This window comes from Astyanax mexicanus, unplaced genomic scaffold, assembly GCF_023375975.1.
Source record: "Astyanax mexicanus isolate ESR-SI-001 unplaced genomic scaffold, AstMex3_surface scaffold_31, whole genome shotgun sequence".
Classification (NCBI taxonomy): Eukaryota; Metazoa; Chordata; class Actinopteri; order Characiformes; family Acestrorhamphidae; genus Astyanax; species Astyanax mexicanus.
The window spans coordinates 668,496-686,307 of record NW_026040041.1 but is presented as its reverse complement, the minus strand read 5'-3'; the positions used below and the strand labels follow the sequence as shown (position 1 = coordinate 686,307).

General features: G+C 47.9%; 53 non-coding genes across 53 annotated transcripts; 26 read left to right on the top strand and 27 right to left on the bottom strand.

The window, feature by feature from the left end:
• Nucleotides 1-119: 119 nt before the first annotated feature.
• trnag-ucc (transfer RNA glycine (anticodon UCC)) lies at nucleotides 120-191 on the top strand. The gene has a single exon. It is a non-coding gene; the product is annotated as a tRNA-Gly (tRNA).
• Nucleotides 192-270: 79 nt separating this feature from the next.
• Nucleotides 271-342, bottom strand: trnad-guc (transfer RNA aspartic acid (anticodon GUC)). The gene has a single exon. It is a non-coding gene; the product is annotated as a tRNA-Asp (tRNA).
• Nucleotides 343-609: 267 nt separating this feature from the next.
• trnaa-agc (transfer RNA alanine (anticodon AGC)) lies at nucleotides 610-682 on the top strand. Its single transcript has one exon. It is a non-coding gene; the product is annotated as a tRNA-Ala (tRNA).
• Nucleotides 683-843: 161 nt separating this feature from the next.
• trnai-aau (transfer RNA isoleucine (anticodon AAU)) lies at nucleotides 844-917 on the bottom strand. The gene has a single exon. It is a non-coding gene; the product is annotated as a tRNA-Ile (tRNA).
• A 253-nt stretch (nucleotides 918-1,170) lies between these two features.
• Nucleotides 1,171-1,243, bottom strand: trnav-uac (transfer RNA valine (anticodon UAC)). Its single transcript has one exon. It is a non-coding gene; the product is annotated as a tRNA-Val (tRNA).
• A 120-nt stretch (nucleotides 1,244-1,363) lies between these two features.
• On the top strand, nucleotides 1,364-1,435 carry trnag-ucc (transfer RNA glycine (anticodon UCC)). The gene has a single exon. It is a non-coding gene; the product is annotated as a tRNA-Gly (tRNA).
• Nucleotides 1,436-1,514: 79 nt separating this feature from the next.
• On the bottom strand, nucleotides 1,515-1,586 carry trnad-guc (transfer RNA aspartic acid (anticodon GUC)). The gene has a single exon. It is a non-coding gene; the product is annotated as a tRNA-Asp (tRNA).
• Nucleotides 1,587-1,853: 267 nt separating this feature from the next.
• trnaa-agc (transfer RNA alanine (anticodon AGC)) lies at nucleotides 1,854-1,926 on the top strand. Its single transcript has one exon. It is a non-coding gene; the product is annotated as a tRNA-Ala (tRNA).
• A 655-nt stretch (nucleotides 1,927-2,581) lies between these two features.
• On the top strand, nucleotides 2,582-2,653 carry trnag-ucc (transfer RNA glycine (anticodon UCC)). Its single transcript has one exon. It is a non-coding gene; the product is annotated as a tRNA-Gly (tRNA).
• A 79-nt stretch (nucleotides 2,654-2,732) lies between these two features.
• Nucleotides 2,733-2,804, bottom strand: trnad-guc (transfer RNA aspartic acid (anticodon GUC)). The gene has a single exon. It is a non-coding gene; the product is annotated as a tRNA-Asp (tRNA).
• Nucleotides 2,805-3,071: 267 nt separating this feature from the next.
• On the top strand, nucleotides 3,072-3,144 carry trnaa-agc (transfer RNA alanine (anticodon AGC)). Its single transcript has one exon. It is a non-coding gene; the product is annotated as a tRNA-Ala (tRNA).
• Nucleotides 3,145-3,305: 161 nt separating this feature from the next.
• Nucleotides 3,306-3,379, bottom strand: trnai-aau (transfer RNA isoleucine (anticodon AAU)). The gene has a single exon. It is a non-coding gene; the product is annotated as a tRNA-Ile (tRNA).
• Nucleotides 3,380-3,632: 253 nt separating this feature from the next.
• On the bottom strand, nucleotides 3,633-3,705 carry trnav-uac (transfer RNA valine (anticodon UAC)). Its single transcript has one exon. It is a non-coding gene; the product is annotated as a tRNA-Val (tRNA).
• A 120-nt stretch (nucleotides 3,706-3,825) lies between these two features.
• trnag-ucc (transfer RNA glycine (anticodon UCC)) lies at nucleotides 3,826-3,897 on the top strand. The gene has a single exon. It is a non-coding gene; the product is annotated as a tRNA-Gly (tRNA).
• A 79-nt stretch (nucleotides 3,898-3,976) lies between these two features.
• On the bottom strand, nucleotides 3,977-4,048 carry trnad-guc (transfer RNA aspartic acid (anticodon GUC)). Its single transcript has one exon. It is a non-coding gene; the product is annotated as a tRNA-Asp (tRNA).
• A 500-nt stretch (nucleotides 4,049-4,548) lies between these two features.
• trnai-aau (transfer RNA isoleucine (anticodon AAU)) lies at nucleotides 4,549-4,622 on the bottom strand. The gene has a single exon. It is a non-coding gene; the product is annotated as a tRNA-Ile (tRNA).
• Nucleotides 4,623-5,067: 445 nt separating this feature from the next.
• On the top strand, nucleotides 5,068-5,139 carry trnag-ucc (transfer RNA glycine (anticodon UCC)). Its single transcript has one exon. It is a non-coding gene; the product is annotated as a tRNA-Gly (tRNA).
• A 418-nt stretch (nucleotides 5,140-5,557) lies between these two features.
• On the top strand, nucleotides 5,558-5,630 carry trnaa-agc (transfer RNA alanine (anticodon AGC)). The gene has a single exon. It is a non-coding gene; the product is annotated as a tRNA-Ala (tRNA).
• Nucleotides 5,631-5,791: 161 nt separating this feature from the next.
• trnai-aau (transfer RNA isoleucine (anticodon AAU)) lies at nucleotides 5,792-5,865 on the bottom strand. Its single transcript has one exon. It is a non-coding gene; the product is annotated as a tRNA-Ile (tRNA).
• Nucleotides 5,866-6,118: 253 nt separating this feature from the next.
• Nucleotides 6,119-6,191, bottom strand: trnav-uac (transfer RNA valine (anticodon UAC)). The gene has a single exon. It is a non-coding gene; the product is annotated as a tRNA-Val (tRNA).
• Nucleotides 6,192-6,462: 271 nt separating this feature from the next.
• On the bottom strand, nucleotides 6,463-6,534 carry trnad-guc (transfer RNA aspartic acid (anticodon GUC)). Its single transcript has one exon. It is a non-coding gene; the product is annotated as a tRNA-Asp (tRNA).
• A 267-nt stretch (nucleotides 6,535-6,801) lies between these two features.
• trnaa-agc (transfer RNA alanine (anticodon AGC)) lies at nucleotides 6,802-6,874 on the top strand. The gene has a single exon. It is a non-coding gene; the product is annotated as a tRNA-Ala (tRNA).
• A 655-nt stretch (nucleotides 6,875-7,529) lies between these two features.
• Nucleotides 7,530-7,601, top strand: trnag-ucc (transfer RNA glycine (anticodon UCC)). Its single transcript has one exon. It is a non-coding gene; the product is annotated as a tRNA-Gly (tRNA).
• Nucleotides 7,602-7,680: 79 nt separating this feature from the next.
• Nucleotides 7,681-7,752, bottom strand: trnad-guc (transfer RNA aspartic acid (anticodon GUC)). The gene has a single exon. It is a non-coding gene; the product is annotated as a tRNA-Asp (tRNA).
• A 267-nt stretch (nucleotides 7,753-8,019) lies between these two features.
• Nucleotides 8,020-8,092, top strand: trnaa-agc (transfer RNA alanine (anticodon AGC)). Its single transcript has one exon. It is a non-coding gene; the product is annotated as a tRNA-Ala (tRNA).
• A 161-nt stretch (nucleotides 8,093-8,253) lies between these two features.
• trnai-aau (transfer RNA isoleucine (anticodon AAU)) lies at nucleotides 8,254-8,327 on the bottom strand. Its single transcript has one exon. It is a non-coding gene; the product is annotated as a tRNA-Ile (tRNA).
• A 446-nt stretch (nucleotides 8,328-8,773) lies between these two features.
• Nucleotides 8,774-8,845, top strand: trnag-ucc (transfer RNA glycine (anticodon UCC)). Its single transcript has one exon. It is a non-coding gene; the product is annotated as a tRNA-Gly (tRNA).
• A 79-nt stretch (nucleotides 8,846-8,924) lies between these two features.
• On the bottom strand, nucleotides 8,925-8,996 carry trnad-guc (transfer RNA aspartic acid (anticodon GUC)). The gene has a single exon. It is a non-coding gene; the product is annotated as a tRNA-Asp (tRNA).
• A 267-nt stretch (nucleotides 8,997-9,263) lies between these two features.
• Nucleotides 9,264-9,336, top strand: trnaa-agc (transfer RNA alanine (anticodon AGC)). The gene has a single exon. It is a non-coding gene; the product is annotated as a tRNA-Ala (tRNA).
• Nucleotides 9,337-9,497: 161 nt separating this feature from the next.
• Nucleotides 9,498-9,571, bottom strand: trnai-aau (transfer RNA isoleucine (anticodon AAU)). Its single transcript has one exon. It is a non-coding gene; the product is annotated as a tRNA-Ile (tRNA).
• A 253-nt stretch (nucleotides 9,572-9,824) lies between these two features.
• Nucleotides 9,825-9,897, bottom strand: trnav-uac (transfer RNA valine (anticodon UAC)). The gene has a single exon. It is a non-coding gene; the product is annotated as a tRNA-Val (tRNA).
• Nucleotides 9,898-10,017: 120 nt separating this feature from the next.
• trnag-ucc (transfer RNA glycine (anticodon UCC)) lies at nucleotides 10,018-10,089 on the top strand. The gene has a single exon. It is a non-coding gene; the product is annotated as a tRNA-Gly (tRNA).
• A 79-nt stretch (nucleotides 10,090-10,168) lies between these two features.
• On the bottom strand, nucleotides 10,169-10,240 carry trnad-guc (transfer RNA aspartic acid (anticodon GUC)). The gene has a single exon. It is a non-coding gene; the product is annotated as a tRNA-Asp (tRNA).
• A 267-nt stretch (nucleotides 10,241-10,507) lies between these two features.
• Nucleotides 10,508-10,580, top strand: trnaa-agc (transfer RNA alanine (anticodon AGC)). Its single transcript has one exon. It is a non-coding gene; the product is annotated as a tRNA-Ala (tRNA).
• Nucleotides 10,581-11,235: 655 nt separating this feature from the next.
• Nucleotides 11,236-11,307, top strand: trnag-ucc (transfer RNA glycine (anticodon UCC)). Its single transcript has one exon. It is a non-coding gene; the product is annotated as a tRNA-Gly (tRNA).
• Nucleotides 11,308-11,386: 79 nt separating this feature from the next.
• On the bottom strand, nucleotides 11,387-11,458 carry trnad-guc (transfer RNA aspartic acid (anticodon GUC)). The gene has a single exon. It is a non-coding gene; the product is annotated as a tRNA-Asp (tRNA).
• A 267-nt stretch (nucleotides 11,459-11,725) lies between these two features.
• On the top strand, nucleotides 11,726-11,798 carry trnaa-agc (transfer RNA alanine (anticodon AGC)). Its single transcript has one exon. It is a non-coding gene; the product is annotated as a tRNA-Ala (tRNA).
• A 161-nt stretch (nucleotides 11,799-11,959) lies between these two features.
• On the bottom strand, nucleotides 11,960-12,033 carry trnai-aau (transfer RNA isoleucine (anticodon AAU)). The gene has a single exon. It is a non-coding gene; the product is annotated as a tRNA-Ile (tRNA).
• A 253-nt stretch (nucleotides 12,034-12,286) lies between these two features.
• On the bottom strand, nucleotides 12,287-12,359 carry trnav-uac (transfer RNA valine (anticodon UAC)). Its single transcript has one exon. It is a non-coding gene; the product is annotated as a tRNA-Val (tRNA).
• Nucleotides 12,360-12,479: 120 nt separating this feature from the next.
• On the top strand, nucleotides 12,480-12,551 carry trnag-ucc (transfer RNA glycine (anticodon UCC)). The gene has a single exon. It is a non-coding gene; the product is annotated as a tRNA-Gly (tRNA).
• Nucleotides 12,552-12,969: 418 nt separating this feature from the next.
• trnaa-agc (transfer RNA alanine (anticodon AGC)) lies at nucleotides 12,970-13,042 on the top strand. The gene has a single exon. It is a non-coding gene; the product is annotated as a tRNA-Ala (tRNA).
• Nucleotides 13,043-13,723: 681 nt separating this feature from the next.
• Nucleotides 13,724-13,795, top strand: trnag-ucc (transfer RNA glycine (anticodon UCC)). The gene has a single exon. It is a non-coding gene; the product is annotated as a tRNA-Gly (tRNA).
• A 79-nt stretch (nucleotides 13,796-13,874) lies between these two features.
• trnad-guc (transfer RNA aspartic acid (anticodon GUC)) lies at nucleotides 13,875-13,946 on the bottom strand. The gene has a single exon. It is a non-coding gene; the product is annotated as a tRNA-Asp (tRNA).
• Nucleotides 13,947-14,213: 267 nt separating this feature from the next.
• trnaa-agc (transfer RNA alanine (anticodon AGC)) lies at nucleotides 14,214-14,286 on the top strand. The gene has a single exon. It is a non-coding gene; the product is annotated as a tRNA-Ala (tRNA).
• Nucleotides 14,287-14,447: 161 nt separating this feature from the next.
• On the bottom strand, nucleotides 14,448-14,521 carry trnai-aau (transfer RNA isoleucine (anticodon AAU)). The gene has a single exon. It is a non-coding gene; the product is annotated as a tRNA-Ile (tRNA).
• A 253-nt stretch (nucleotides 14,522-14,774) lies between these two features.
• Nucleotides 14,775-14,847, bottom strand: trnav-uac (transfer RNA valine (anticodon UAC)). Its single transcript has one exon. It is a non-coding gene; the product is annotated as a tRNA-Val (tRNA).
• Nucleotides 14,848-15,118: 271 nt separating this feature from the next.
• On the bottom strand, nucleotides 15,119-15,190 carry trnad-guc (transfer RNA aspartic acid (anticodon GUC)). The gene has a single exon. It is a non-coding gene; the product is annotated as a tRNA-Asp (tRNA).
• A 267-nt stretch (nucleotides 15,191-15,457) lies between these two features.
• On the top strand, nucleotides 15,458-15,530 carry trnaa-agc (transfer RNA alanine (anticodon AGC)). The gene has a single exon. It is a non-coding gene; the product is annotated as a tRNA-Ala (tRNA).
• A 680-nt stretch (nucleotides 15,531-16,210) lies between these two features.
• Nucleotides 16,211-16,282, top strand: trnag-ucc (transfer RNA glycine (anticodon UCC)). The gene has a single exon. It is a non-coding gene; the product is annotated as a tRNA-Gly (tRNA).
• Nucleotides 16,283-16,361: 79 nt separating this feature from the next.
• On the bottom strand, nucleotides 16,362-16,433 carry trnad-guc (transfer RNA aspartic acid (anticodon GUC)). Its single transcript has one exon. It is a non-coding gene; the product is annotated as a tRNA-Asp (tRNA).
• Nucleotides 16,434-16,700: 267 nt separating this feature from the next.
• trnaa-agc (transfer RNA alanine (anticodon AGC)) lies at nucleotides 16,701-16,773 on the top strand. Its single transcript has one exon. It is a non-coding gene; the product is annotated as a tRNA-Ala (tRNA).
• Nucleotides 16,774-17,454: 681 nt separating this feature from the next.
• On the top strand, nucleotides 17,455-17,526 carry trnag-ucc (transfer RNA glycine (anticodon UCC)). The gene has a single exon. It is a non-coding gene; the product is annotated as a tRNA-Gly (tRNA).
• Nucleotides 17,527-17,605: 79 nt separating this feature from the next.
• Nucleotides 17,606-17,677, bottom strand: trnad-guc (transfer RNA aspartic acid (anticodon GUC)). Its single transcript has one exon. It is a non-coding gene; the product is annotated as a tRNA-Asp (tRNA).
• Between the last annotated feature and the right edge of the window lie 135 nt (nucleotides 17,678-17,812).

Here is a 17,812-nt window from a genome sequence, read left to right as displayed (position 1 = left end):
ACAATTTTCCACCAAGCGTGCATGTGTCCCGCAGTGGAAATGACAGAGTTTGGTCATCTTTCCCAGGGGAAAATTTGCACTGAGGGTCTTTCAGCAAAACAATGGTGTCCTTGTTTGTGGCGTTGGTGGTATAGTGGTGAGCATAGCTGCCTTCCAAGCAGTTGACCCGGGTTCGATTCCCGGCCAACGCATTGCCTTTACCGCGTCGCACCTTGCTGCTCCAAAACCGTTTCAGGTTTTTCGGCCGTAGGTTCAGAAAAAACATATTCTCTCCCCGTCGGGGAATCGAACCCCGGTCTTCCGCGTGACAGGCGGAGATACTGTCCACTATACTAACGAGGAAGCTGTGTGCAGCTGAATCTCTGCAACATGCAACAGGTAATACTGGCCCCTTCTCAATCTTCACAGAAGGTGTGTGTGTTCTTGTGCCTTTTTCATTAGGGAATGCATGGTGAGTGAGCTTGTCAGTGATGTGAAGTCCCAGAAACCTGAAACTGTGCATAGTTCTCCCTGTGCTACTGCTGAAGTGAGTCACCTCTGATCAACATGCTTCAGCCTTCTAAATGTTATGCTGTTGTCATGAGAGGCTAACAGCTCCTGTTTCTTCAAGGGGAATTAGCTCAAATGGTAGAGCGCTCGCTTAGCATGCGAGAGGTAGCGGGATCGATGCCCGCATTCTCCAACGAAGGTTTTGACTGTGTGAATGCCACTGAGAACAGCTTTAAAAACTGTAAGTTTGAGTGTATAACTTCAGTGTACGTTATTTACCTGACTCACCATTTGCCTCTGCTTGACAGATGACCGTCTGAAAGCATGATATAGCAAAACAAAGAGAAGAACTTTTGGCCCGTACGGGGATCGAACCCGCGACCTTGGCGTTATTAGCACCACGCTCTAACCAACTGAGCTAACCGGCCCACTGTTGATAGCGGAACCCTTCAGGCATGACGGATGAATGTCCACCAGGTGTAATTGTTTTATTCTGTTTTTTTCCACATCCGAAGGCAAGCGCAGAAGGCACTACAACAGCACGGGGATGGCATGATTGCTTCCTGTGCTCGCAATTGTCTTAATAAGGCCTAACACAAAATATAGATTGTTCCCATCTACTAATGAGGTGTGATGACAGGCTTGCCCATAGTGTCAGACAAAAGACAAGAACTAAAGGCATGTTTCTGCCTGGTTTCGAACCAGGGACCTTTCGCGTGTAAGGCGAACGTGATGACCACTACACTACAGAAACCACAATTTTCCACCAAGCGTGCATGTGTCCCGCAGTGGAAATGACAGAGTTTGGTCATCTTTCCCAGGGGAAAATTTGCACTGAGGGTCTTTCAGCAAAACAATGGTGTGCTTGTTTGTGGCGTTGGTGGTATAGTGGTGAGCATAGCTGCCTTCCAAGCAGTTGACCCGGGTTCGATTCCCGGCCAACGCATTGCCTTTAGCGCGTCGCACCTTGCTGCTCCAAAACCGTTTCAGGTTTTTCGGCCGTAGGTTCAGAAAAAACATATTCTCTCCCCGTCGGGGAATCGAACCCCGGTCTTCCGCGTGACAGGCGGAGATACTGTCCACTATACTAACGAGGAAGCTGTGTGCAGCTGAATCTCTGCAACATGCAACAGGTAATACTGGCCCCTTCTCAATCTTCACAGAAGGTGTGTGTGTTCTTGTGCCTTTTTCATTAGGGAATGCATGGTGAGTGAGCTTGTCAGTGATGTGAAGTCCCAGAAACCTGAAACTGTGCATAGTTCTCCCTGTGCTACTGCTGAAGTGAGTCACCTCTGATCAACAGGCTTCAGCCTTCTAAATGTTATGCTGTTGTCATGAGAGGCTAACAGCTCCTGTTTCTTCAAGGGGAATTAGCTCAAATGGTAGAGCGCTCGCTTAGCATGCGAGAGGTAGCGGGATCGATGCCCGCATTCTCCAACGAAGGTTTTGACTGTGTGAATGCCACTGAGAACAGCTTTAAAAACTATAAGTTTGAGTGTATAACTTCAGTGTACGTTATTTACCTGATTCACCATTTGAAAGCATGATATAGCAAAACAAAGAGAAGAACTTTTGGCCCGTACGGGGATCGAACCCGCGATCTTGGCGTTATTAGCACCACGCTCTAACCAACTGAGCTAACCGGCCCACAGTTGATAGCGGAACCCTTCAGGCATGACGGATGAATGTCCACCAGGTGTAATTGTTTTATTCTGTTTTTTCCACATCCGAAGGCAAGCGCAGAAGGCACAACAACAGCACGGGGATGGCATGATTGCTTCCTGTGCTCGCAATTGTCTTAATAAGGCCTAACACAAAATATAGATTGTTCCCATCTACTAATGAGGTGTGATGACAGGCTTGCCCATAGTGTCAGACAAAAGACAAGAACTAAAGGCATGTTTCTGCCTGGTTTCGAACCCGGGACCTTTCGCGTGTAAGGCGAACCTGATGACCACTACACTACAGAAACCACAATTTTCCACCAAGCGTGCATGTGTCCCGCAGTGGAAATGACAGAGTTTGGTCATCTCTCCCAGGGGAAAATTTACACTGAGGGTCTTTCAGCAAAACAATGGTGTGCTTGTTTGTGGCGTTGGTGGTATAGTGGTGAGCATAGCTGCCTTCCAAGCAGTTGACCCGGGTTCGATTCCCGGCCAACGCATTGCCTTTAGCGCGTCGCACCTTGCTGATCCAAAACCTGTTCAGGTTTTTCGGCCGTAGGTTCAGAAAAAACATATTCTCTCCCCGTCGGGGAATCGAACCCCGGTCTTCCGCGTGACAGGCGGAGATACTGTCCACTATACTAACGAGGAAGCTGTGTGCAGCTGAATCTCTGCAACATGCAACAGGTAATACTGGCCCCTTCTCAATCTTCACAGAAGGTGTGTGTGTTCTTGTGCCTTTTTCATTAGGGAATGCATGGTGAGTGAGCTTGTCAGTGATGTGAAGTCCCAGAAACCTGAAACTGTGCATAGTTCTCCCTGTGCTACTGCTGAAGTGAGTCACCTCTGATCAACATGCTTCAGCCTTCTAAATGTTATGCTGTTGTCATGAGAGGCTAACAGCTCCTGTTTCTTCAAGGGGAATTAGCTCAAATGGTAGAGCGCTCGCTTAGCATGCGAGAGGTAGCGGGATCGATGCCCGCATTCTCCAACGAAGGCTTTGACTGTGTAAATGCCACTGAGAACAGCTTTAAAAACTGTAAGTTTGAGTGTATAACTTCAGTGTACGTTATTTACCTGACTCACCATTTGCCTCTGCTTGACAGATGACCGTCTGAAAGCATGATATAGCAAAACAAAGAGAAGAACTTTTGGCCCGTACGGGGATCGAACCCGCGACCTTGGCGTTATTAGCACCACGCTCTAACCAACTGAGCTAACCGGCCCACTGTTGATAGCGGAACCCTTCAGGCATGACGGATGAATGTCCACCAGGTGTAATTGTTTTATTCTGTTTTTTTCCACATCCGAAGGCAAGCGCAGAAGGCACTACAACAGCACGGGGATGGCATGATTGCTTCCTGTGCTCGCAATTGTCTTAATAAGGCCTAACACAAAATATAGATTGTTCCCATCTACTAATGAGGTGTGATGACAGGCTTGCCCATAGTGTCAGACAAAAGACAAGAACTAAAGGCATGTTTCTGCCTGGTTTCGAACCAGGGACCTTTCGCGTGTAAGGCGAACGTGATGACCACTACACTACAGAAACCACAATTTTCCACCAAGCGTGCATGTGTCCCGCAGTGGAAATGACAGAGTTTGGTCATCTTTCCCAGGGGAAAATTTGCACTGAGGGTCTTTCAGCAAAACAATGGTGTCCTTGTTTGTGGCGTTGGTGGTATAGTGGTGAGCATAGCTGCCTTCCAAGCAGTTGACCCGGGTTCGATTCCCGGCCAACGCATTGCCTTTAGCGCGTCGCACCTTGCTGCTCCAAAACCGTTTCAGGTTTTTCGGCCGTAGGTTCAGAAAAAACATATTCTCTCCCCGTCGGGGAATCGAACCCCGGTCTTCCGCGTGACAGGCGGAGATACTGTCCACTATACTAACGAGGAAGCTGTGTGCAGCTGAATCTCTGCAACATGCAAATGGTAATACTGCCCCCTTCTCAATCTTCACAGAAGGTGTGTGTGTTCTTGTACCTTTTTCATTAGGGAATGCATGGTGAGTGAGCTTGTCAGTGATGTGAAGTCCCAGAAACCTGAAACTGTGCATAGTTCTCCCTGTGCTACTGCTGAAGTGAGTCACCTCTGATCAACATGCTTCAGCCTTCTAAATGTTATGCTGTTGTCATGAGAGGCTAACAGCTCCTGTTTCTTCAAGGGGAATTAGCTCAAATGGTAGAGCGCTCGCTTAGCATGCGAGAGGTAGCGGATCGATGCCTGCATTCTCCAACGAAGGTTTTGACTGTGTGAATGCCACTGAGAACAGCTTTAAAAACTATAAGTTTGAGTGTATAACTTCAGTGTACGTTATTTACCTGATTCACCATTTGCCTCTGCTTGACAGATGACCGTCTGAAAGCATGATATAGCAAAACAAAGAGAAGAACTTTTGGCCCGTACGGGGATCGAACCCGCGACCTTGGCGTTATTAGCACCACGCTCTAACCAACTGAGCTAACCGGCCCACAGTTGATAGCGGAACCCTTCAGGCATGACGGATGAATGTCCACCAGGTGTAATTGTTTTATTCTGTTTTTTCCACATCCGAAGGCAAGCGCAGAAGGCACAGCAACAGCACGGGGATGGCATGATTGCTTCCTGTGCTCGCAATTGTCTTAATAAGGCCTAACACAAAATATAGATTGTTCCCATCTACTAATGAGGTGTGATGACAGGCTTGCCCATAGTGTCAGACAAAAGACAAGAACTAAAGGCATGTTTCTGCCTGGTTTCGAACCCGGGACCTTTCGCGTGTAAGGCGAACGTGATGACCACTACACTACAGAAACCACAATTTTCCACCAAGCGTGCATGTGTCCCGCAGTGGAAATGACAGAGTTTGGTCATCTTTCCCAGGGGAAAATTTACACTGAGGGTCTTTCAGCAAAACAATGGTGTGCTTGTTTGTGGCGTTGGTGGTATAGTGGTGAGCATAGCTGCCTTCCAAGCAGTTGACCCGGGTTCGATTCCCGGCCAACGCATTGCCTTTAGCGCGTCGCACCTTGCTGATCCAAAACCTTTTCAGGTTTTTCGGCCGTAGGTTCAGAAAAAACATATTCTCTCCCCATCGGGGAATCGAACCCCGGTCTTCCGCGTGACAGGCGGAGATACTGTCCACTATACTAACAAGGAAGCTGTGTGCAGCTGAATCTCTGCAACATGCAACAGGTAATACTGGCCCCTTCTCAATCTTCACAGAAGGTGTGTGTGTTCTTGTGCCTTTTTCATTAGGGAATGCATGGTGAGTGAGCTTGTCAGTGATGTGAAGTCCCAGAAACCTGAAACTGTGCATAGTTCTCCCTGTGCTACTGCTGAAGTGAGTCACCTCTGATCAACATGCTTCAGCCTTCTAAATGTTATGCTGTTGTCATGAGAGGCTAACAGCTCCTGTTTCTTCAAGGGGAATTAGCTCAAATGGTAGAGCGCTCGCTTAGCATGCGAGAGGTAGCGGGATCGATGCCCGCATTCTCCAACGAAGGTTTTGACTGTGTGAATGCCACTGAGAACAGCTTTAAAAACTGTAAGTTTGAGTGTATAACTTCAGTGTACGTTATTTACCTGACTCACCATTTGCCTCTGCTTGACAGATGACCGTCTGAAAGCATGATATAGCAAAACAAAGAGAAGAATTTTTGGCCCGTACGGGGATCGAACCCGCGACCTTGGCGTTATTAGCACCACGCTCTAACCAACTGAGCTAACCGGCCCACAGTTGAAAGCGGAACCCTTCAGGCATGACGGATGAATGTCCACCAGGTGTAATTGTTTTATTCTGTTTTTTTCCACATCCGAAGCCAAGCGCAGAAGGCACAACAACAGCACGGGGATGGCATGATTGCTTTCTGTGCTCGCAATTGTCTTAATAAGGCCTAACACAAAATATAGATTGTTCCCATCTACTAATGAGGTGTGATGACAGGCTTGCCCATAGTGTCAGACAAAAGACAAGAACTAAAGGCATGTTTCTGCCTGGTTTCGAACCAGGGACCTTTCGCGTGTAAGGCGAACGTGATGACCACTACACTACAGAAACCACAACTTTCCACCAAGCGTGCATGTGTCCCGCAGTGGAAATGACAGAGTTTGGTCATCTTTCCCAGGGGAAAATTTGCACTGAGGGTCTTTCAGCAAAACAATGGTGTGCTTGTTTGTGGCGTTGGTGGTATAGTGGTGAGCATAGCTGCCTTCCAAGCAGTTGACCCGGGTTAGATTCCCGGCCAACGCATTGCCTTTAGCGCGTCGCACCTTGCTGCTCCAAAACGGTTTCAGGTTTTTCGGCCGTAGGTTCAGAAAAAACATATTCTCTCCCCGTCGGGGAATCGAACCCCGGTCTTCCGCGTGACAGGCGGAGATACTGTCCACTATACTAACGAGGAAGCTGTGTGCAGCTGAATCTCTGCAACATGCAACAGGTAATACTGGCCCCTTCTCAATCTTCACAGAAGGTGTGTGTGTTCTTGTGCCTTTTTCATTAGGGAATGCATGGTGAGTGAGCTTGTCAGTGATGTGAAGTCCCAGAAACCTGAAACTGTGCATAGTTCTCCCTGTGCTACTGCTGAAGTGAGTCACCTCTGATCAACAGGCTTCAGCCTTCTAAATGTTATGCTGTTGTCATGAGAGGCTAACAGCTCCTGTTTCTTCAAGGGGAATTAGCTCAAATGGTAGAGCGCTCGCTTAGCATGCGAGAGGTAGCGGGATCGATGCCCGCATTCTCCAACGAAGGTTTTGACTGTGTGAATGCCACTGAGAACAGCTTTAAAAACTATAAGTTTGAGTGTATAACTTCAGTGTACGTTATTTACCTGATTCACCATTTGAAAGCATGATATAGCAAAACAAAGAGAAGAACTTTTGGCCCGTACGGGGATCGAACCCGCAACCTTGGCGTTATTAGCACTACGCTCTAACCAACTGAGCTAACCGGCCCACAGTTGATAGCGGAACCCTTCAGGCATGACGGATGAATGTCCACCAGGTGTAATTGTTTTATTCTGTTTTTTCCACATCCGAAGGCAAGCGCAGAAGGCACAACAACAGCACGGGGATGGCATGATTGCTTCCTGTGCTCGCAATTGTCTTAATAAGGCCTAACACAAAATATAGATTGTTCCCATCTACTAATGAGGTGTGATGACAGGCTTGCCCATAGTGTCAGACAAAAGACAAGAACTAAAGGCATGTTTCTGCCTGGTTTCGAACCCGGGACCTTTCGCGTGTAAGGCGAACCTGATGACCACTACACTACAGAAACCACAATTTTCCACCAAGCGTGCATGTGTCCCGCAGTGGAAATGACAGAGTTTGGTCATCTCTCCCAGGGGAAAATTTACACTGAGGGTCTTTCAGCAAAACAATGGTGTGCTTGTTTGTGGCGTTGGTGGTATAGTGGTGAGCATAGCTGCCTTCCAAGCAGTTGACCCGGGTTCGATTCCCGGCCAACGCATTGCCTTTAGCGCGTCGCACCTTGCTGATCCAAAACCTGTTCAGGTTTTTCGGCCGTAGGTTCAGAAAAAACATATTCTCTCCCCGTCGGGGAATCGAACCCCGGTCTTCCGCGTGACAGGCGGAGATACTGTCCACTATACTAACGAGGAAGCTGTGTGCAGCTGAATCTCTGCAACATGCAACAGGTAATACTGGCCCCTTCTCAATCTTCACAGAAGGTGTGTGTGTTCTTGTGCCTTTTTCATTAGGGAATGCATGGTGAGTGAGCTTGTCAGTGATGTGAAGTCCCAGAAACCTGAAACTGTGCATAGTTCTCCCTGTGCTACTGCTGAAGTGAGTCACCTCTGATCAACATGCTTCAGCCTTCTAAATGTTATGCTGTTGTCATGAGAGGCTAACAGCTCCTGTTTCTTCAAAGGGAATTAGCTCAAATGGTAGAGCGCTCGCTTAGCATGCGAGAGGTAGCGGGATCGATTCCCGCATTCTCCAACGAAGGCTTTGACTGTGTGAATGCCACTGAGAACAGCTTTAAAAACAGTAAGTTTGAGTGTATAACTTCAGTGTACGTTATTTACCTGACTCACCATTTGCCTCTGCTTGACAGATGACCGTCTGAAAGCATGATATAGCAAAACAAAGAGAAGAATTTTTGGCCCGTACGGGGATCGAACCCGCGACCTTGGCGTTATTAGCACCACGCTCTAACCAACTGAGCTAACCGGCCCACAGTTGAAAGCAGAACCCTTCAGGCATGACGGATGAATGTCCACCAGGTGTAATTGTTTTATTCTGTTTTTTTCCACATCCGAAGCCAAGCGCAGAAGGCACAACAACAGCACGGGGATGGCATGATTGCTTCCTGTGCTCGCAATTGTCTTAATAAGGCCTAACACAAAATATAGATTGTTCCCATCTACTAATGAGGTGTGATGACAGGCTTGCCCATAGTGTCAGACAAAAGACAAGAACTAAAGGCATGTTTCTGCCTGGTTTCGAGCCAGGGACCTTTCGCGTGTAAGGCGAACGTAATGACCACTACACTACAGAAACCACAATTTTCCACCAAGCGTGCATGTGTCCCGCAGTGGAAATGACAGAGTTTGGTCATCTTTCCCAGGGGAAAATTTGCACTGAGGGTCTTTCAGCAAAACAATGGTGTCCTTGTTTGTGGCGTTGGTGGTATAGTGGTGAGCATAGCTGCCTTCCAAGCAGTTGACCCGGGTTCGATTCCCGGCCAACGCATTGCCTTTACCGCGTCGCACCTTGCTGCTCCAAAACCGTTTCAGGTTTTTCGGCCGTAGGTTCAGAAAAAACATATTCTCTCCCCGTCGGGGAATCGAACCCCGGTCTTCCGCGTGACAGGCGGAGATACTGTCCACTATACTAACGAGGAAGCTGTGTGCAGCTGAATCTCTGCAACATGCAACAGGTAATACTGGCCCCTTCTCAATCTTCACAGAAGGTGTGTGTGTTCTTGTGCCTTTTTCATTAGGGAATGCATGGTGAGTGAGCTTGTCAGTGATGTGAAGTCCCAGAAACCTGAAACTGTGCATAGTTCTCCCTGTGCTACTGCTGAAGTGAGTCACCTCTGATCAACATGCTTCAGCCTTCTAAATGTTATGCTGTTGTCATGAGAGGCTAACAGCTCCTGTTTCTTCAAGGGGAATTAGCTCAAATGGTAGAGCGCTCGCTTAGCATGCGAGAGGTAGCGGGATCGATGCCCGCATTCTCCAACGAAGGTTTTGACTGTGTGAATGCCACTGAGAACAGCTTTAAAAACTGTAAGTTTGAGTGTATAACTTCAGTGTACGTTATTTACCTGACTCACCATTTGCCTCTGCTTGACAGATGACCGTCTGAAAGCATGATATAGCAAAACAAAGAGAAGAACTTTTGGCCCGTACGGGGATCGAACCCGCGACCTTGGCGTTATTAGCACCACGCTCTAACCAACTGAGCTAACCGGCCCACTGTTGATAGCGGAACCCTTCAGGCATGACGGATGAATGTCCACCAGGTGTAATTGTTTTATTCTGTTTTTTTCCACATCCGAAGGCAAGCGCAGAAGGCACTACAACAGCACGGGGATGGCATGATTGCTTCCTGTGCTCGCAATTGTCTTAATAAGGCCTAACACAAAATATAGATTGTTCCCATCTACTAATGAGGTGTGATGACAGGCTTGCCCATAGTGTCAGACAAAAGACAAGAACTAAAGGCATGTTTCTGCCTGGTTTCGAACCAGGGACCTTTCGCGTGTAAGGCGAACGTGATGACCACTACACTACAGAAACCACAATTTTCCACCAAGCGTGCATGTGTCCCGCAGTGGAAATGACAGAGTTTGGTCATCTTTCCCAGGGGAAAATTTGCACTGAGGGTCTTTCAGCAAAACAATGGTGTGCTTGTTTGTGGCGTTGGTGGTATAGTGGTGAGCATAGCTGCCTTCCAAGCAGTTGACCCGGGTTCGATTCCCGGCCAACGCATTGCCTTTAGCGCGTCGCACCTTGCTGCTCCAAAACCGTTTCAGGTTTTTCGGCCGTAGGTTCAGAAAAAACATATTCTCTCCCCGTCGGGGAATCGAACCCCGGTCTTCCGCGTGACAGGCGGAGATACTGTCCACTATACTAACGAGGAAGCTGTGTGCAGCTGAATCTCTGCAACATGCAACAGGTAATACTGGCCCCTTCTCAATCTTCACAGAAGGTGTGTGTGTTCTTGTGCCTTTTTCATTAGGGAATGCATGGTGAGTGAGCTTGTCAGTGATGTGAAGTCCCAGAAACCTGAAACTGTGCATAGTTCTCCCTGTGCTACTGCTGAAGTGAGTCACCTCTGATCAACAGGCTTCAGCCTTCTAAATGTTATGCTGTTGTCATGAGAGGCTAACAGCTCCTGTTTCTTCAAGGGGAATTAGCTCAAATGGTAGAGCGCTCGCTTAGCATGCGAGAGGTAGCGGGATCGATGCCCGCATTCTCCAACGAAGGTTTTGACTGTGTGAATGCCACTGAGAACAGCTTTAAAAACTATAAGTTTGAGTGTATAACTTCAGTGTACGTTATTTACCTGATTCACCATTTGAAAGCATGATATAGCAAAACAAAGAGAAGAACTTTTGGCCCGTACGGGGATCGAACCCGCGATCTTGGCGTTATTAGCACCACGCTCTAACCAACTGAGCTAACCGGCCCACAGTTGATAGCGGAACCCTTCAGGCATGACGGATGAATGTCCACCAGGTGTAATTGTTTTATTCTGTTTTTTCCACATCCGAAGGCAAGCGCAGAAGGCACAACAACAGCACGGGGATGGCATGATTGCTTCCTGTGCTCGCAATTGTCTTAATAAGGCCTAACACAAAATATAGATTGTTCCCATCTACTAATGAGGTGTGATGACAGGCTTGCCCATAGTGTCAGACAAAAGACAAGAACTAAAGGCATGTTTCTGCCTGGTTTCGAACCCGGGACCTTTCGCGTGTAAGGCGAACCTGATGACCACTACACTACAGAAACCACAATTTTCCACCAAGCGTGCATGTGTCCCGCAGTGGAAATGACAGAGTTTGGTCATCTCTCCCAGGGGAAAATTTACACTGAGGGTCTTTCAGCAAAACAATGGTGTGCTTGTTTGTGGCGTTGGTGGTATAGTGGTGAGCATAGCTGCCTTCCAAGCAGTTGACCCGGGTTCGATTCCCGGCCAACGCATTGCCTTTAGCGCGTCGCACCTTGCTGATCCAAAACCTGTTCAGGTTTTTCGGCCGTAGGTTCAGAAAAAACATATTCTCTCCCCGTCGGGGAATCGAACCCCGGTCTTCCGCGTGACAGGCGGAGATACTGTCCACTATACTAACGAGGAAGCTGTGTGCAGCTGAATCTCTGCAACATGCAACAGGTAATACTGGCCCCTTCTCAATCTTCACAGAAGGTGTGTGTGTTCTTGTGCCTTTTTCATTAGGGAATGCATGGTGAGTGAGCTTGTCAGTGATGTGAAGTCCCAGAAACCTGAAACTGTGCATAGTTCTCCCTGTGCTACTGCTGAAGTGAGTCACCTCTGATCAACATGCTTCAGCCTTCTAAATGTTATGCTGTTGTCATGAGAGGCTAACAGCTCCTGTTTCTTCAAGGGGAATTAGCTCAAATGGTAGAGCGCTCGCTTAGCATGCGAGAGGTAGCGGGATCGATGCCCGCATTCTCCAACGAAGGCTTTGACTGTGTAAATGCCACTGAGAACAGCTTTAAAAACTGTAAGTTTGAGTGTATAACTTCAGTGTACGTTATTTACCTGACTCACCATTTGCCTCTGCTTGACAGATGACCGTCTGAAAGCATGATATAGCAAAACAAAGAGAAGAACTTTTGGCCCGTACGGGGATCGAACCCGCGACCTTGGCGTTATTAGCACCACGCTCTAACCAACTGAGCTAACCGGCCCACTGTTGATAGCGGAACCCTTCAGGCATGACGGATGAATGTCCACCAGGTGTAATTGTTTTATTCTGTTTTTTTCCACATCCGAAGGCAAGCGCAGAAGGCACTACAACAGCACGGGGATGGCATGATTGCTTCCTGTGCTCGCAATTGTCTTAATAAGGCCTAACACAAAATATAGATTGTTCCCATCTACTAATGAGGTGTGATGACAGGCTTGCCCATAGTGTCAGACAAAAGACAAGAACTAAAGGCATGTTTCTGCCTGGTTTCGAACCAGGGACCTTTCGCGTGTAAGGCGAACGTGATGACCACTACACTACAGAAACCACAATTTTCCACCAAGCGTGCATGTGTCCCGCAGTGGAAATGACAGAGTTTGGTCATCTTTCCCAGGGGAAAATTTGCACTGAGGGTCTTTCAGCAAAACAATGGTGTGCTTGTTTGTGGCGTTGGTGGTATAGTGGTGAGCATAGCTGCCTTCCAAGCAGTTGACCCGGGTTCGATTCCCGGCCAACGCATTGCCTTTAGCGCGTCGCACCTTGCTGCTCCAAAACCGTTTCAGGTTTTTCGGCCGTAGGTTCAGAAAAAACATATTCTCTCCCCGTCGGGGAATCGAACCCCGGTCTTCCGCGTGACAGGCAGAGATACTGTCCACTATACTAACGAGGAAGCTGTGTGCAGCTGAATCTCTGCAACATGCAACAGGTAATACTGGCCCCTTCTCAATCTTCACAGAAGGTGTGTGTGTTCTTGTGCCTTTTTCATTAGGGAATGCATGGTGAGTGAGCTTGTCAGTGATGTGAAGTCCCAGAAACCTGAAACTGTGCATAGTTCTCCCTGTGCTACTGCTGAAGTGAGTCACCTCTGATCAACATGCTTCAGCCTTCTAAATGTTATGCTGTTGTCATGAGAGGCTAACAGCTCCTGTTTCTTCAAGGGGAATTAGCTCAAATGGTAGAGCGCTCGCTTAGCATGCGAGAGGTAGCGGGATCGATGCCCGCATTCTCCAACGAAGGTTTGGACTGTGTGATTGCCACTGAGAACAGCTTTAAAAGCTATAAGTTTGAGTGTATAACTTCAGTGTACGTTATTTACCTGATTCACCATTTGCCTCTGCTTGACAGATGACCGTCTGAAAGCATGATATAGCAAAACAAAGAGAAGAACTTTTGGCCCGTACGGGGACCGAACCCGCGACCTTGGCGTTATTAGCACCACGCTCTAACCAACTGAGCTAACCGGCCCACAGTTGAAAGCGGAACCCTTCAGGCATGACGGATGAATGTCCACCAGGTGTAATTGTTTTATTCTGTTTTTTTCCACATCCGAAGCCAAGCGCAGAAGGCACAACAACAGCACGGGGATGGCATGATTGCTTCCTGTGCTCGCAATTGTCTTAATAAGGCCTAACACAAAATATAGATTGTTCCCATCTACTAATGAGGTGTGATGACAGGCTTGCCCATAGTGTCAGACAAAAGACAAGAACTAAAGGCATGTTTCTGCCTGGTTTCGAGCCAGGGACCTTTCGCGTGTAAGGCGAACGTAATGACCACTACACTACAGAAACCACAATTTTCCACCAAGCGTGCATGTGTCCCGCAGTGGAAATGACAGAGTTTGGTCATCTTTCCCAGGGGAAAATTTGCACTGAGGGTCTTTCAGCAAAACAATGGTGTCCTTGTTTGTGGCGTTGGTGGTATAGTGGTGAGCATAGCTGCCTTCCAAGCAGTTGACCCGGGTTCGATTCCCGGCCAACGCATTGCCTTTAGCGCGTCGCACCTTGCTGCTCCAAAACCGTTTCAGGTTTTTCGGCCGTAGGTTCAGAAAAAACATATTCTCTCCCCGTCGGGGAATCGAACCCCGGTCTTCCGCGTGACAGGCGGAGATACTGTCCACTATACTAACGAGGAAGCTGTGTGCAGCTGAATCTCTGCAACATGCAACAGGTAATACTGGCCCCTTCTCAATCTTCACAGAAGGTGTGTGTGTTCTTGTGCCTTTTTCATTAGGGAATGCATGGTGAGTGAGCTTGTCAGTGATGTGAAGTCCCAGAAACCTGAAACTGTGCATAGTTCTCCCTGTGCTACTGCTGAAGTGAGTCACCTCTGATCAACATGCTTCAGCCTTCTAAATGTTATGCTGTTGTCATGAGAGGCTAACAGCTCCTGTTTCTTCAAGGGGAATTAGCTCAAATGGTAGAGCGCTCGCTTAGCATGCGAGAGGTAGCGGGATCGATGCCCGCATTCTCCAACGAAGGTTTTGACTGTGTGAATGCCACTGAGAACAGCTTTAAAAACTATAAGTTTGAGTGTATAACTTCAGTGTACGTTATTTACCTGATTCACCATTTGCCTCTGCTTGACAGATGACCGTCTGAAAGCATGATATAGCAAAACAAAGAGAAGAACTTTTGGCCCGTACGGGGATCGAACCCGCGACCTTGGCGTTATTAGCACCACGCTCTAACCAACTGAGCTAACCGGCCCACAGTTGATAGCGGAACCCTTCAGGCATGACGGATGAATGTCCACCAGGTGTAATTGTTTTATTCTGTTTTTTTCCACATCCGAAGGCAAGCGCAGAAGGCACAACAACAGCACGGGGATGGCATGATTGCTTCCTGTGCTCGCAATTGTCTTAATAAGGCCTAACACAAAATATAGATTGTTCCCATCTACTAATGAGGTGTGATGACAGGCTTGCCCATAGTGTCAGACAAAAGACAAGAACTAAAGGCATGTTTCTGCCTGGTTTCGAACCAGGGACCTTTCGCGTGTAAGGCGAACGTGATGACCACTACACTACAGAAACCACAATTTTCCACCAAGCGTGCATGTGTCCCGCAGTGGAAATGACAGAGTTTGGTCATCTTTCCCAGGGGAAAATTTACACTGAGGGTCTTTCAGCAAAACAATGGTGTGCTTTTTTGTGGCGTTGGTGGTATAGTGGTGAGCATAGCTGCCTTCCAAGCAGTTGACCCGGGTTCAATTCCCGGCCAACGCATTGCCTTTAGCGCGTCGCACCTTGCTGATCCAAAACCTTTTCAGGTTTTTCGGCCGTAGGTTCAGAAAAAACATATTCTCTCCCCGTCGGGGAATCGAACCCCGGTCTTCCGCGTGACAGGCGGAGATACTGTCCACTATACTAACGAGGAAGCTTTGTGCAGCTGAATCTCTGCAACATGCAACAGGTAATACTGGCCCCTTCTCAATCTTCACAGAAGGTGTGTGTGTTCTTGTGCCTTTTTCATTAGGGAATGCATGGTGAGTGAGCTTGTCAGTGATGTGAAGTCCCAGAAACCTGAAACTGTGCATAGTTCTCCCTGTGCTACTGCTGAAGTGAGTCACCTCTGATCAACATGCTTCAGCCTTCTAAATGTTATGCTGTTGTCATGAGAGGCTAACAGCTCCTGTTTCTTCAAGGGGAATTAGCTCAAATGGTAGAGCGCTCGCTTAGCATGCGAGAGGTAGCGGGATCGATGCCCGCATTCTCCAACGAAGGTTTTGACTGTGTGAATGCCACTGAGAACAGCTTTAAAAACTGTAAGTTTGAGTGTATAACTTCAGTGTACGTTATTTACCTGACTCACCATTTGCCTCTGCTTGACAGATGACCGTCTGAAAGCATGATATAGCAAAACAAAGAGAAGAACTTTTGGCCCGTACGGGGATCGAACCCGCGACCTTGGCGTTATTAGCACCACACTCTAACCAACTGAGCTAACCGGCCCACAGTTGATAGCAGAACCCTTCAGGCATGACGGATGAATGTCCACCAGGTGTAATTGTTTTATTCTGTTTTTTCCACATCCGAAGGCAAGCGCAGAAGGCACAACAACAGCACGGGGATGGCATGATTGCTTCCTGTGCTCGCAATTGTCTTAATAAGGCCTAACACAAAATATAGATTGTTCCCATCTACTAATGAGGTGTGATGACAGGCTTGCCCATAGTGTCAGACAAAAGACAAGAACTAAAGGCATGTTTCTGCCTGGTTTCGAACTCGGGACCTTTCGCGTGTAAGGCGAACGTGATGACCACTACACTACAGAAACCACAATTTTCCACCAAGCGTGCATGTGTCCCGCAGTGGAAATGACAGAGTTTGGTCATCTCTCCCAGGGGAAAATTTACACTGAGGGTCTTTCAGCAAAACAATGGTGTGCTTGTTTGTGGCGTTGGTGGTATAGTGGTGAGCATAGCTGCCTTCCAAGCAGTTGACCCGGGTTCGATTCCCGGCCAACGCATTGCCTTTAGCGCGTCGCACCTTGCTGATCCAAAACCTTTTCAGGTTTTTCGGCCGTAGGTTCAGAAAAAACATATTCTCTCCCCGTCGGGGAATCGAACCCCGGTCTTCCGCGTGACAGGCGGAGATACTGTCCACTATACTAACGAGGAAGCTGTGTGCAGCTGAATCTCTGCAACATGCAACAGGTAATACTGGCCCCTTCTCAATCTTCACAGAAGGTGTGTGTGTTCTTGTGCCTTTTTCATTAGGGAATGCATGGTGAGTGAGTTTGTCAGTGATGTGAAGTCCCAGAAACCTGAAACTGTGCATAGTTCTCCCTGTGCTACTGCTGAAGTGAGTCACCTCTGATCAACATGCTTCAGCCTTCTAAATGTTATGCTGTTGTCATGAGAGGCTAACAGCTCCTGTTTCTTCAAGGGGAATTAGCTCAAATGGTAGAGCGCTCGCTTAGCATGCGAGAGGTAGCGGGATCGATGCCCGCATTCTCCAACGAAGGCTTTGACTGTGTGAATGCCACTGAGAACAGCTTTAAAAACTGTAAGTTTGAGTGTATAACTTCAGTGTACGTTATTTACCTGACTCACCATTTGCCTCTGCTTGACAGATGACCGTCTGAAAGCATGATATAGCAAAACAAAGAGAAGAATTTTTGGCCCGTTCGGGGATCGAACCCGCCACCTTGGCGTTATTAGCACCACGCTCTAACCAACTGAGCTAACCGGCCCACAGTTGAAAGCGGAACCCTTCAGGCATGACGGATGAATGTCCACCAGGTGTAATTGTTTTATTCTGTTTTTTTCCACATCCGAAGCCAAGCGCAGAAGGCACAACAACAGCACGGGGATGGCATGATTGCTTCCTGTGCTCGCAATTGTCTTAATAAGGCCTAACACAAAATATAGATTGTTCCCATCTACTAATGAGGTGTGATGACAGGCTTTGCCATAGTGTCAGACAAAAGACAAGAACTAAAGGCATGTTTCTGCCTGGTTTCGAGCCAGGGACCTTTCGCGTGTAAGGCGAACGTAATGACCACTACACTACAGAAACCACAATTTTCCACCAAGCGTGCATGTGTCCCACAGTGGAAATGACAGAGTTTGGTCATCTTTCCCAGGGGAAAATTTGCACTGAGGGTCTTTCAGCAAAACAATGGTGTCCTTGTTTGTGGCGTTGGTGGTATAGTGGTGAGCATAGCTGCCTTCCAAGCAGTTGACCCGGGTTCGATTCCCGGCCAACGCATTGCCTTTAGCGCGTCGCACCTTGCTGCTCCAAAACCGTTTCAGGTTTTTCGGCCGTAGGTTCAGAAAAAACATATTCTCTCCCCGTCGGGGAATCGAACCCCGGTCTTCCGCGTGACAGGCGGAGATACTGTCCACTATACTAACGAGGAAGCTGTGTGCAGCTGAATCTCTGCAACATGCAACAGGTAATACTGGCCCCTTCTCAATCTTCACAGAAGGTGTGTGTGTTCTTGTGCCTTTTTCATTAGGGAATGCATGGTGAGTGAGCTTGTCAGTGATGTGAA